The sequence below is a fragment of the Mixophyes fleayi genome, chromosome 6 (genome assembly GCF_038048845.1).
Source record: "Mixophyes fleayi isolate aMixFle1 chromosome 6, aMixFle1.hap1, whole genome shotgun sequence".
Classification (NCBI taxonomy): domain Eukaryota; kingdom Metazoa; phylum Chordata; class Amphibia; order Anura; family Limnodynastidae; genus Mixophyes; species Mixophyes fleayi.
This window is the reverse complement of record NC_134407.1, coordinates 212,995,233-213,008,473: the sequence shown is the minus strand read 5'-3', so window position 1 is coordinate 213,008,473 and position 13,241 is coordinate 212,995,233. Positions and strand designations below refer to the sequence as shown.

The following is a 13,241-nucleotide window of genomic DNA, read 5'->3' as shown; positions in this document are numbered from 1 at the left end:
ACACACTGATCACTACACACAGATAACAATATCACACACTGATCACTACACACAGATAACAATATCACACACTGATCACTACACACAGATAACAATATCACACACTGATCACTACACACAGATAACAATATCACACACTGATCACTACACACAGATAACAATATCACACACTGATCACTACACACAGATAACAATATCACACACTGATCACTACACACAGATAACAATATCACACACTGACCACTACACACAGATAACAATATCACACACTGACCACTACACACAGATAACAATATCACACACTGACCACTACACACAGATAACAATATCACACACTGACCTCTACACACAGATAACAATATCACACACTGATCACTACACACAGATAACAATATCACACACTGATCACTACACACAGATAACAATATCACACACTGATCACTACACACAGATAACAATATCACACACTGATCACTACACACAGATAACAATATCACACCCTGATCACTACACACAGATAACAATATCACACACTGATCACTACACACAGATAACAATATCACACACTGACCACTACACACAGATAACAATATCACACACTGATCACTACACACAGATAACAATATCACACACTGATCACTACACACAGATAACAATATCACACCCTGATCACTACACACAGATAACAATATCACACCCTGATCACTACACACAGATAACAATATCACACCCTGATCACTACACACAGATAACAATATCACACACTGATCACTACACACAGACAATATCACACCCTGATCACTATACACAGATAACAATATCACACACTGATCACTACACACAGATAACAATATCACACCCTGATCACTACACACAGATAACAATATCACACCCTGATCACTACACACAGATAACAATATCACACACTGATCACTATACACAGATAACAATATCACACACTGATCACTATACACAGATAACAATATCACACCCTGATCACTACACACAGATAACAATATCACACCCTGATCACTACACACAGATAACAATATCACACCCTGATCACTACACACAGATAACAATGATCACTATACACAGATAACAATATCACACACTGATCACTATACACAGATAACAATATCACACACTGATCACTATACACAGATAACAAAATAACACACACTGATCACTATACACAGATAACAATATCACACACTGATCACTATACACAGATAACAATATCACACACTGATCACTATACACAGATAACACTATCACACACAGGTCACACGTGTTACCTGATAATAATAATATAATGACCTCCTACGCCCACGTGCTGATGATCTGGGTTATTAACTCTCTCTCACTATCGCAGGACGTTTGTTCTCCTGAAGTTTTACTCAAACAATAAAGTTTTTTCTGTTCAAACACTTAAACCTACTCACATATCGGCCAAGACTGACTCTGACTCTAAACACTCTCTCTTACCAGACGGCGCCTGAGCTGGAGACTGTTTAACGTGGACTCACCACACAGTATAATTAAAAATAGACAGGAATGTAAAAGCCAGTTGTTTAACGTGGACTCTCCACCCACTATAATTAAAAATAGACAGGAATGTAAAAGCTAGTATTTACGGTGTTAGAGCCGTATATAGCAATTTGACTTCAACAAAATGGCTGCCGAACTGGTCTATGAGTAACACGTGATGGGAAAGATTAATGACTAATAGTCTGTACTGATGTGCATTTATTTGTATATATTATATTTATATGCAGGAGCTGTAAAACAAATATTTCATCTATCTTTGTTAAATACACAGTTGCCAGTTGTTTAATGTTTCTCGGTGCTGATCATCTCCACAGTACAATTCATATTATTATTATTTGTATGTCATGCAGTTCTCAGTAACTTTTCATATTCTCTGGCATTATATGTGATTATGGCCCCTCTCCCTATACATCAAAGGGAGGTTTCTCAAGACCTATCTACCATAGACAGCAGCAGTATACTAAAATTATTATTTAATTATATATATCTTTTTAGATTTAATTATGTTTGTTTTACTAGTGGAACTGGAAGCCAGAGACATTTTAGGCACTATGGGCACTGTAGACTGACAGGCAAAGCTGTGAGAGTATTTTTTACCACTAACAGAAAAAAAAGGGAGAGATACTACTTGTGGGAGGCACACCCATCATTCTGAAATACATACAGCAAGTCTAGTCATTGACTGGGGGGAGGGCCAGATTTACCATTAGGCAACCTTGGCACCTGCCTAGGGCCCGGCGCTCCCAGGGGGGTAAGGAAGCGGGGAGAGGCGCTTCCCTTGTCAGTGGTTGGAGCACAGCATGAGGCCCATCGGCCGTCCCATCTCAGCTTCCTCCTCCTGGGGAAACGGCCCCGTGTCTGGCAACTGATTTCTCTCACTCACCTTGAATGTAGTGATGGGTAGTTCACGAATGATTAGTTCAAATGAACTAATCTTTAAAGTGAACTAAATCATTTAGTTCACAGCTCTGGCAAAGATTAGTTCACCAGGAACTAAAACAAGTGGGAGGAGTTAGAGATAAAGCCGAGCAGCTCCAGCAGCCTCACTCACTGTCTCACTCACACTGGCTCTTTTGTTTCTATTCAGCTCTCTCATTTAATACTCATGAGTCAGTACCTCTAAACTACCAAAGGTGGCGCTGCTGTGCTCAGACATTGTGTAAGACTCTGGAGCTGATCACTGAGTTATGAGTCATTCTCCTCACTCAGGAGTTCAATAGTTCATCTAGTTCATTTCACTCTTCGAATCTTTCAAATCATTCCACTCTTCGGGGCGTATTCAATTGTTAGCGTTAACGCTAACAAACGAGCGCTCGAAAAATCTTAGCGTTAATACGGTAATTACTCGCGGAAATTCAGCTCGCTACTCCCTGAGCTGCGAGCTGAAATTCTGCTAGTAAACAACAGTATTAACGCTTTTTGTGCGCAATATTACAGTATAAACGGTAATATTTTTCGAGCACTCGTTTATCAGCGTTAACGCTCACAATTGAATACGCCCCTTTAAATCTTTTCACTCACCGAATCATTTCACTCATTCAGATCATTATTATTATTATTATTATCCTTTATTTGTTTGGCGCCACAAGGGTTCCGCAGCGCCGTACACTGTACAAAACAGTAGACTATATAGGGTAAGACATTACTGAACAATAAACAATAAATACCAAACTTCAGAGGCTCCAGGCAGGCTAATGCAGTAAGGACGGAGCAGAAGAACAGGTATGGATACAGGAGGGAAGAGGGCCCTGCTCAAGTGAGCTTACATCCTAAGGGAGGGTAAACAAGACTCAGGCACAAAGGGAGTCAGTAGATGCATATGGGAGGGAGAGGGGGCCGGGAGGAGAGAGGGGAATATGGGTTAGGTGGAAGGATGGTAGGCTTTGAGGAAGAGGTGAGTTTTAAGTGCTCGTTTAAAGGAGCTTAGATTGGGAGAGAGACGGATGGAGCGAGGGAGGTTGTTCCAGTGAAGGGGGGCTGCACGGGAGAAGTCCTGGATTCTGGAGTGGGAAGAGGTGACCAGGGTGGAGGAGAGGCGACGGTCATTGGCGGAGCGCAGGGAGCGGGCAGGAGTGTGAATGGAGAGGAGGTTAGAGATATAGGGGGGAGTGGACTGGGAAAGAGCCTTGAACGTGGTGGTCAGGAGTTTGAAAAGGATTCTGTAGGGGATGGGGAGCCAGTGAAGGGCAAGGCAGAGGGGGGATGCGGAGGAGGAGCGACGAGAGAGGAAGATGAGTCTTGCAGCCGCATTGAGAATAGAGCGGAGGGGGGCAAGGTGGCAGAGGGGGAGGCCGGAGAGGAGGAGGTTGCAATAATTGAGGCGGGAGATAATGAGTGCGTGGATGATGATTTTGGTGGCAACCTGAGAGAGGAAGGGCCGGATGCGGGCAACATTGCGAAGCTGGAAGCGACAGGCTTGGGCGAGGGATTGAATGTGGGGTGCACATTCCCTTCCCTGTCAGCTCAAGACACACTGCACTGCTGAGTGCTGCATGTTATATACTGTAGTTCTGTTTACTGCACCATATATACAGGGGAGATGTATTAAACCTTCAAGAGAGATAAAGTGGAAGCGTTGCCCATAGCAACTAATTTTATAGACTCTGCTAGATAAATGACAGAAGCTGATTAGTCATAATTGCCAACATTATGTTGGTTAAGTCTAGGAGTTCCTGGAGTGGGGTATTGGCGTAGGGGGGCGGGGCTTCGCGAATTGTGCAAATTTTGGCCCCGCCCCGCCCCCAGTGACATGATGCCTATTTGGGGTATTTTTACAGATGTAAAAATTCCCCCCTAAGGTTTGATACATCTCCCCTATATCCTGATTGCACTTATCTCAATTTTAAAAGCAAAAAAGTGACACTTTTTTTTTATAATACTCTGAATTTGGGTCTTTTTCATTTGCATATTATGGAAATAAAAAATAAAAATGAAAATGTAATTAACTTTGCAGAGCTCAACATGTCACTACTAGTTTTTGTATAAGTGATTGCCCTTTTTAAAATATTAAAAATGATCTGACATATTAAACCTATCTGATCATTATAACAGGACTATAACTCATCTAATGAGATGTAGTAGATATGCCGACAGTATGTGTAATAGACTAGATCTATGTCTCCAATCACTTCTCTCAGCAGTGTTCCAGAGCCAGTGATCTAACTGAACTAACTGAGCTAAATGAACTAAATGAACTACTGAGTCAAATGAGTGAAATGAACTAATCTTTTGTGTGAACTAGATCAGAATGAACTAATCTTCAAAATGAACTAGATTTCCCATCACTACTTGAATGTAAACTTCAAAAGACAATCATGTGACTGAGGCCGCAGTTTCAATCACACTCATTCACATTTAGCAGACGGAGCCTATCTTGGTGTTATCCTGTTGTGCCGTGACGTCACTGTTGATTGATAGCAGAGTCTACCAATAGGTAAGTGAAGTAGCCAATCTTCATTTCTACCCTCTGTAGTTATTATTTGTACTGTGTGACTCTGTCTGTGCTGACGTCAGAAAGGGGGACAACTGGGCTCTGCCGAGGTTACCATGGAGCTGAGAAAGCAGACAGTGGTGTGGCTGAAGAGCGTGTCTGGTGGTGGGTGAGTACCGTGAGGGATGGCTGGGAGGTAGCTGGGATAAGTCTTAGCTCCTTCAAACGGGCACTAAAAACCCACTTGTTCCTCAAAGCCTACCCACCTTCCACCTAGCCCCGCCTCCCCTCCTTTATACGCCAACTCACTCCCTCTGTACCTGTGTTTTGTTCACCCTCCCTTAGGATGTAAGCTCATTGAGCAGGGCCCTCCTCCCTCTTGTGTCCTTACCAGCTCTTCTGCTCCATCTCTACCGCATTAGCCTGCTTGGAGCTCCTGAAGTGTCAGTATTTTTTGTTTACTGTTCAGTAATGTAATACCCTGTACTGTCTACTGTTTGTGCATTGTACGGCGCTGCGGAACTCTTGTGGCGCCTAACAAATAAAGGATAATAATAATAAGTAGGATATTCTCCATGTCCTTCTGGAGTCATTTGTAACATTTCTCCATTGTCACACAATGATGACTCCTGTTCCATCTATCAATCATCTAGCTGACACTCAATCTGCCACAGGCCATTGCAATCAGTGCTAAGATAGAATTATTTGTTTCATGCTCACATGCAGTGTAGTCAGGGTAGCTATATAATAGCAGACAAGTGCATTGGAGAAGTAAAAAATATTCTGATTGCTAGTGCTGTGAATTGGTGCTTGCAGGGCTGACTTCATGCACCCACACATGAAAGTCATTTAGCCATCTTATGGGAGAAAAGAGAAAATGTGACTAACGGGGCACTCAAAGATTTTGTTTAATGTTTTTCATAAAACATACTATTAGCTTTATTGATATACATTAAAATCATGTCAATTGTACAAATTGTGCTATTAAAACACTATTAGCGAAAAAGTAAAAGAAAGAAAAGTGAATAAAGATTAATGATTGGTACAGATTAACTGTTAAGATAGTAGCAAGCAGCTGCTAACGCAAACCACCTAGACTCCTACTGAATTATACCGCTTTTATACTGCTGCCCCGGCAATATCCCGGGTTTTTCAAGCCGGGTTTTTGCCGGGGCTCGGAGCGTCCCAGCTCAGAAACACCATTCATACTGCACCTCGGACCCGGGAATTTCCCGGGTTGACCCCATTCATACTGTGCACCAGAGCAGTTTTCATTGGCTGAAAAATGGTGATGTCATTGAAAGGTGAATGGTTTTTTGACGCATAAAGATGATGCAAAAGTGGGTGGTGATTTCAGTGAAATAAAAGCAATTTTCTCCAACAAACTCCGATTCTGCTTCAGCTTGATCTGCACTCCACCATCCACCATTTCTCCTAAACTCCTTCTCGAATCTTCCACGGGCTCCCACCGATGACATCATCTTCCAGAGACAGGCAGACAGGCAATCAGCTTGTTTTCTGTGCAACCCGGGTTGAAAAACCCGGGTTGCACCATTCGAAGTGCAGGCAACCCGGGTCCGACCCGGGAATTACCCCTCGATAAATCCTGGGTTGAAGACCCGGGTTTTTAGACCCGGGATTTTTGACTTGTACCATTCATACTGCACCAAGACCCGGGTCGTTTGAGCTCGCCCCGGCAAAAACCCGGGATTTTGGTGTAGTATGAATGGGGTATAAGTGATCTCCCCATTACTCCTTATCCTATAAAACCCTAGTAAAATACTAGATATCTCGGTTAGCAGTAAGGAGGGATTTTAGAATATAGAGGTTGACCAAATAGATGGTACTTATAACCATACAATGCACCTTATAATAATATTTCCTGTGAGTATGTGTTGCTAATGTAATCCGGCCAATATGCCAAGACGCTGGTACTATAATATTTATTTAGCAGACACCCGCATTGGGTGTTTCATATACACGTCACTATAGTTGTTTACAGCATCTAATATCACATGGATTTCCAGCATTGTATACTGCATAAATTATATATGAGGTAACAGTATTAATCCTATTAAGTTGTCAATCCCTACCTCATAATTTAATTATATGAGTTGGAGTATGATACGTTAACGAAATGCTAGTTGGTTTAATTAACAGTAAAATTTCAGAATTAAGCCAATAGAAGATCCACACATATCACCTTATAATAGTATTCCCTGTGGATATGTGTTCTTATTATACTCCAACTAATCTGCATGGACGCTAGTGCCAGTGTCGTTAGTGTCTAACGGACAAACACACTGTGTGTTTCGTATATGCACCAATATGATAGTTTTCAGCGTCTTATGTCACATATATCACAAGCATCTTATGCCACATAGAATATATATTAGGAAACAGTAATAGTTTTCATTCTACTAAATGGTCAATCCTTATCTAATAATATAATTATATAGAGTGGAGTGGGTGGCGAGCGTGTCTCGCCGATGCGCATTTCGCTAAAGTCTTTATCAAGGCAAACCGATGCGGTCCCCCTATTGCTCAGTTATAATAATAATACCGCCCCCTTATCCACGTCACGTCACACTTAGCAACGTTTGACGGCAACCATTTCTTATACACTAAAGATACAGGGATCCTGAAATCAATAGAATCGGTCAGGCACTAAAATAAATAGCAGATGTGGTCTTTTCCTCTGGGTTGGCTGAAGCTGTGGTTGCTGGCGATGGCTATTGTCTAGCAGTTGTGGTCATACCTCTGGGCTGGGTGGTGCAGGTGTAGTTCCTGAAGACTAGTGTGGCAGCTTGGCTTCAGGTAATGGAGTTGAGAAATACAGTCACAATTCCACCTCCAACATCGTTGCACAAAATCACATCGGTTGGGAGGCCATCCATAATGGCAACTCCTGACCATCTCCCCAGTTCAGATACACCCTTGCGACAGGCACGTCCTTCTCCATTCCATCTGCCACAGTAACTATGGCAGTGCGACCCTGCAATACTGAAGCAGGATCAATAAGATGTGGGCTCACTACAGTTATGGAGACCCCTGAATCTCTCAATCCTTCTCCCTGCAGGGATCCCAATTGGACCGTCTGCAGTTTTCTCCACATGTTTTTAGGGGGTGCTTTGGACACACAGGTGACTCTTCCCTCCAAGTCACCTTCCGCACACCACACTCCGTTGGGCTGGCAGGGGTGGAAACAGTCTCTACTGGTTCACCTTCGCCAGTTAAGCAAGTCAGCCGGGCCCCAGGACTCGGATTAGGGGCACAAGTCTGGGGTGCTGGGGCTGTGGGACTGTCCATCCTTAGGTGACTAGTTTTTCCGCAGCTGTAGTATTTTTCTCCAGCCAGATTAGATTTGGGTCTAATCTGTAGGTTACAGCAGGAAATAAGCTGTCAGAGCAGGATCTTGAAGCAAGTGATGTTTAATAGCTCAAGTGTCCTAATAAGGACAGTTCACACTGGTTAAAGGTACTAGTGATCAGAAGGTCAGATGGAACAATAATACATTTCAATGCAAACCAGTGCTCTTTTTATACAGTTTTGGAGACTTAGCTTGGCAGGAGGTAGTCCATCCTCCTGTCCCTTTAATCAATCTGTACTGATTAATGCAGCCTGCATGTGAATAAGCCCAGAGAGGTTAACACCTTTTTACATAGAAGCTAGTGACCGAGGGGAGTGTACTCTCCTCCTGTCCACGAGCTGCCAGGGAGAGGGGTCTCAGCCCATCATATACACTTTAAATACATCCAACATACACATGACAATTATACATTACACATTTATGCACTTTCGATGCTAGGCCCAGGTAGTTAACCCCTTCAGAGCTGCATGCCGGTTAACTACCGGCACTGCAGCGCCTACAATCATTACCTCTACATTAATTTTATTTACACACTCCAATGTACATGTATACATAGGCGCCGGGGTTTAACCCTTTGAATGCTGCGGCGCTGGATACTACCTTCCCAGGGCCGCAGTGCACACCTTAAAATACATTTTAATTTACACAAATATATTTTTCATTCACCTATCCATGCGGCGCCTAGCGCCGATGAGTTAACCACTCCGGTGCCAGGTATTAACCCTCCCGGCACCGAAGCTTCATTTCAAGATAGCTGCCGCACCCGAGCGGCGACCGGTACTCTGGACCCGGCCACAATCGTATATATGTCCCTTTCAGGATGATGATTAACCAAATGTAGTCTTGTACCTAAAATTGATTTAGCTATAGCAAGTTAGGTTGTCAATAGTACAATTCAAGTAGATGATGCTGGTACCCTGAAGGACCCTATGGACAGAAAGATGGAGTGGTTTCAAAAGTTACATATTTCCCCAGGCAAGTCTGGTATAGTAGTAGCTTCAGTCTCGAGAGATAGATTGTGGGCCAGTATTTTGCATACTGGCAGGAAAAGATCAGTAGACAATATTTATAGAAATGTATGGAAATTATGCAAAAATGCACTGATTTCATTTGTGAAACCCTGCTGAATAACATTGTTTTTCTTCCAGAAGTATGACTTCAGCAGTAGTAGCAAATAGAGCTCCTTGCCTATGCCCGTGGACGGCAGACCTGCGGTCGGAAAATCGTTTGGTCCAGACAGTCCTTTCGGCCTTTTCAGAAAAAAAAGAAAAAGAAGCAGGCAAGAGCTTCAAAGAACTCAATGACTTCCTTCAAGCCCAAACTCTGTTTATCCCTATAGGGGGCAGAATTGCATACTTTGCAGAGGTCTTGAAACTTACCACTCAGAATCAGTGTGTACAAGAGGTTGTCGGCAAGGGCTACAGTATACAGTTTCTCATTTTTATATGTCCCAAATCCGTCTTCCCTCCTGGAACAACAAGCTCTAGAAGACAATTTTCAAGATCTGTGGAAAGCAAAAATTATTGTTCCTGTCCCTGCAAATCAGGAAAGCACAGGGTTTTATTCAACACTTTCCTTAGTTCAGGAGGTTTCAGAACCATCCTAGACTAGCAAACTCTCAATTGTTTCGGGCAAGCAAGGAACTTTCAAATGGAGTCAGTCAACTCCATTCTCAATACGGTAGGAGAAGGAGATTTTCTAACCTCGTTAGATCTGCAGGACATGTATCTTCACCCCTTCCCCCCCCTATTGCAATCCAGCACCATCAATTTGAGATTCTTATCCAGGGTCACTTCCAGTTCACCAGCCTTCCCTTGGGCATTTCCATGTCACCTAGAACCTTCACCAAAGTTTTAGTGGTTCCTTTGACTGCTCAAAAAAAAGTGGCACAACTATGTGGCCATATCGGACGACACTTGGTTATGGCATGAGGGAGTGCTCCTTATCCCTAGGATTCCCTGTTGGTTACACATACGGCTCCTTATAGCTATTCTCAGATTTAAACATCAAATGGAGCGCAAACTTCTGGGATGTTTGTTTAAGTTGGGACTTTATGCAACTAAATTCCTTAGACTTAGAATCGCAAACCAGTCCCTCAACTGGTGGCAACATCTAAGTTTAAAGGGTCGAGGTATAACCCTTTCAAAACCAGAGTGGACAGTGCTGACAACAGACTCCAGTGCTACAGATTGGTGAGTCCATCTGCATACAGAAATAATAATAATAAGCGAGAGAAAATAATTCTTCTAGCATTTACTACCGAGTCTAGAAAAAGTAATTTTTGGGTCAAAAGATGTTTCCCTCAAATGGCTCACCCATTAAGTATTATTTTTAGTAGCAATTTCTACAGACCTTAGGGTGTAAGCAGTCTTTCTTAAATATCTATACTGATAAAGTAGTCTTAAGTACTAATCCTACTTATTTACGCGAAGTTGTTTCAGCTTTCATAGTAATCAAGGAATAATACTGCCATATCTGTTCGCAAGAAGAGCAGAATAAAATAGGAGAAATAGTGGCTTCAGGTCTAGGTGACACATATTCAGCGTTAATACAAGGAACAGATAATCCTGTCTATTTCTCTGCTAACAGCTTGATTCCTATTGGTGAATGATGGATTAGAGCAGTGCCATAACGAGGGTGGTGCAGGCGGTGCCGTCGCCCAGGGTGCAAGGCCAAGGGGGAGCAGCAGCCGCCCGCTACCTGCCTCCATACCTTCAGCCCTTAAGTTCCGTTTAAGGTCTGAAGAGAGAGACATTCACTTACAAGACTTTGGCATTTGGAACTTCCTGTCAGTGGAACGCATATGAGTTCCACTGCGGGACTTAAGGGTTGAAGCTTCAAAGTCTTGTAAGTGAATGTCTCTCTCTCTTCAATGATATGTAGAGAAGAGGCCGGATAGATATTCAATATGTGGACATTAATCCTAAAAGGTCTAAATATCGACTGGATCCTGGGTCTTTTCTCAGTCTGAACCCACACATACCACACTCCAAAGCATTTTATTTTATTCTTTATTACACTGATTTTATCCCACATAGCAACACTAGGATAATTAAGGAAAACTCACATATAGGGTCAAAAAACAAAATCTACACAACACTGTTTTGTCTTTTTCTTCAGGACTTAAGGGCTCTCTCTCTCTCTCTCTCTCTCTCTCTCTCGTGAGACAATAACATCACAATTTTTGTCACAATATATTAAACTCACTTAAACCTACACATATTAACTGCATAAAATATTACAATACCTATCGCTATATATTTTTGGAATATACCACTGTGTGTGTGCATATATATATATATATATATCAATTCTTTCAGTAAAGTGCTGGCCACACCCACATTAGGTTGGCCACACCCACTTGTCAAATGCCACTCCCACTTAGATGGGGGGCGCCGGTGCCCTGTCTTGCCCAGGGCACCAGAATTTCTAGTTACGGCACTGGATTAGAGGTGGATTGTGTGCCCTCTTCTAGTGATCCTGTGGTTTGGGTCTCAAAAATATTATGGAACAGGGGAAAGAGGGAGCTACATAAACATTTTGGAGATGACTGACATAACGTTCTTATAGACATGCATTATCGGCTTGCCAAGCTAGGGAACTATTCAGATTGCTGGATTTGTACCAATTCACCAATTTTCGATGGAACACTAATGTATGTTGCTATACTGATACTCCCAGACAAACTTTTATTGCAAGACACCAAACTGAACTTTACCTCACCTATACGTGGATGATATTGAACTTTACATCTCACCCCCCCCCCCCCCTCCTCTCTTGTGTATATTATGACTGCCTCTCCGCCATCTCCTCTTGGATGTCCTCTCTTTCTCAAAATTAACATTGCAAAAATCAAACTCATTGCATTCCCTCCATCTAGACCCTCATCACACCTGGATCTCTCCATCACTCTCTTCTTCTCACCGTACTCCCACCTCACCTCCCTTCATTCTATACTCTATGCGGCTGCAAGACTTATCTTCCTTTCTCGCCACTCCTCTTCTGCCTACCCTCTTTGCCTTGCCTTACACTGGCTCCCCTTCCCCTACAAAATCCTTTTTAAACATCTTACCCTCACCTACAAGGCCATCTTCAACTTTACTGCCACTTATATCTCCGATGTCCTCTCCATTCACACTCCAACCCGGTCCCTGTGATCGGTCAATGACCTCTACTCTGATCATCTCATCCCATTCCAGAATCCAAGCGTTCTCCCGAGCTGCCCCCCTGCACTGGACTGACCTCCCACGCTCCATCCGATTGTCCCCTAATTTGTGCTCCTTCAAACAGGCACTCAAAACTCACCTCTTCCTCAAAGCCTACCAGCCTTCCACTTAACTCTCTCTCATCGCCTCGCTCCTCTCTCCATGTTCACTCTCATCACCTCGCTACTTCTGCACTTGTTCCCCTTCTCGGACTCCCTTTGTGCCGTCTGTTTGCCCTCCCTTTAGGATTTAAGCTCTTATGAGCAGGGCCCTCTTCCCTCCTGTTCTCTACCCACTCTTCTGTTCGAACATCACTATAATTGCTATGCCTGGAGCCTCTGAAGTCTTGGTATTACTCGTTTATTGTTCTGTACTATCCCTGTATGGTATACTGTTTGTATTGTGCGCTGCGGAAATCTTGTGGCACCATATAAATAAAAGATAATAATAATAATAACTGGCCTGATTGACCAGTTGATTAAACCCTGTTAATTGACTTTCTGGGTGGGGAGGTTGTTTTAATGGTATTAGTTTGTTATATGTAATCATTGTATTAATTGTGATTTATATAATTTTTAGGATTGTAATTTGTTTTTTATAAAATGCTGCGGAAAAAAACAGTTAAAGCTTTGCCTTTAAGGGTAAATTATCAATAGCTTCAATAAGTCAGAGTGGAATGTGACTG

The 13,241-nt window shown here is 42.7% G+C and overlaps 2 protein-coding genes across 7 annotated transcripts in view; one reads left to right on the top strand and one right to left on the bottom strand.

The window, feature by feature from the left end:
- The window catches only part of LOC142159906 (uncharacterized), a 543,776-nt gene that overhangs the window by 303,571 nt on the left and 226,964 nt on the right, over positions 1-13,241 (top strand). The window lies entirely within an intron of this gene.
- LOC142159801 (uncharacterized) overlaps positions 1-13,241 on the bottom strand; it is a 61,031-nt gene that overhangs the window by 14,019 nt on the left and 33,771 nt on the right. The window contains exon 1 of one of the 6 annotated variants that reach the window (XM_075214541.1): positions 1,489-1,581. The exons of 4 other annotated variants lie outside the window; for them this stretch is intronic. The gene's annotated coding sequence lies outside the window, so the exon portion shown is untranslated. Of the gene's footprint in view, positions 1-1,298; positions 1,460-1,488; positions 1,582-13,241 lie in introns of those variants that run through there. One more of the 6 variants, XM_075214542.1, reaches the window with a different exon arrangement.